The sequence below is a fragment of the Montipora capricornis genome, chromosome 12, assembly GCF_036669925.1.
Source record: "Montipora capricornis isolate CH-2021 chromosome 12, ASM3666992v2, whole genome shotgun sequence".
Classification (NCBI taxonomy): Eukaryota; Metazoa; Cnidaria; class Anthozoa; order Scleractinia; family Acroporidae; genus Montipora; species Montipora capricornis.
In genome coordinates, this window is record NC_090894.1 from 2,569,037 (window position 1) to 2,570,386 (window position 1,350).

The 1,350-nt window shown below is 36.4% G+C and overlaps 1 long non-coding RNA gene across 1 annotated transcript in view; it reads right to left on the reverse strand.

The window, feature by feature from the left end:
* Positions 1-542: 542 nt before the first annotated feature.
* LOC138026439 (uncharacterized) overlaps positions 543-1,350 on the reverse strand; it is a 2,469-nt gene continuing 1,661 nt past the window's right edge. The window contains exon 2 of the long non-coding RNA XR_011127263.1: positions 543-1,090. This is a non-coding gene — a long non-coding RNA (uncharacterized lncRNA). The remainder of the gene's footprint in view (positions 1,091-1,350) is intronic.

Consider the following 1,350-nt stretch of genomic DNA (forward strand, 5'->3'; position numbering starts at 1 on the left):
GAACGACGGGCCAAAAACAGCAGCTTTGACCAAATTATGGTCTGAGTAAACAGCCAGAAAAAAGAGAGTTGGTAATGTTACCACGGGAAAAATGTTTAGGAATTGTGGAACGTTTGAAGCTTCTGACAGAGAGTAAGTCATGTTAAGTCTTGGTTTCGTGTATTGCATGGAGCACCTCCCATTTGAAAATTACTTAGCTTACATGGTGTTAGCTTCAGGGAACTAGAGCAAGATAGCTGGTTAAGATTTTGAGTTTAAGCACATCCCAAATCCCTAGGGAACTAAATCTGAGGACCTGAAATAAATAACCACTGTCTAAGGGCATAGCAAGGTCTATGATTCCCATGTTGTAATTGAACAAGCTGCCCTCTTGAACCTTGTACAACTGTCTCAATCTGTAGGAATGATCCTTCTCTGTGTTCATTTCCAAAGAATCAGACTATTCAAGTTGAAAATTGATTACAAAATGACAACAGGAAATTAGTAAGTTCTGACTAGACCAGGCCTAGGGAACAAAGTGATGTTAAGAGTGACACACCAAAGAGTATTCCTTTTTTAATATCAAGCCCCAAGCTTTTTAAACTTTTACAAGTATAGAACTAAAATATAATTTAGTTTGTTAGTCCTTCGGAAGTATAAGATATGAGGAAATGGTCAACAACTGCATTTACAATAAATGGATATCCAAAACGTAATGATCACGAGTGTTTTTCTTCATATCAACTTGCTGGTCACCTTACTGAGACTATGACATGTAACATTTTATTATGTAGGATGGATGTAACTCCAACTAGTGAAATCTTAACTGTACATTGAATTTATAAGCAACAAAGAATCCCATTTGTATGAGCCTCATGAATTCAGCACATCTGTTAAATTTACTGCAAACAAATTAATTATCTATGAGTGTTTAAGATTCCAATCATAATCCAGAACTTCAAGAGCTTTAAATACGGCTGTTTCACATAACCAATTTGCCCATTCATCTTCATTCACAACTGGTTCTCAAGGTAACACCTTTCCACAAAACTTGACCTCTCAGCCATCACTTCTGTCCATTGCTCCAATTGTTGAGCCACTGCTCATCTATCTAAACAGCAGAGAATACGCTGTCAGTTCTTTTGATCCTAACTTTTAATTCTGTACATGAAACACTTTTTCCAAAGCAAGCTTACTGATAAACCTAAGACATGGAGAATTATGGACACTTTTCGAGAAACTGTGAAGAGTAAACTCTTCAAACATGGCCATTTTAGGTCTGAAGTAAACATCAATAATATAGGGTTTCATTTCTTTCAACTTAAGTAAACCATTCTCTCCCTCTTCCTCACACTATCTTGGTTTTTACAT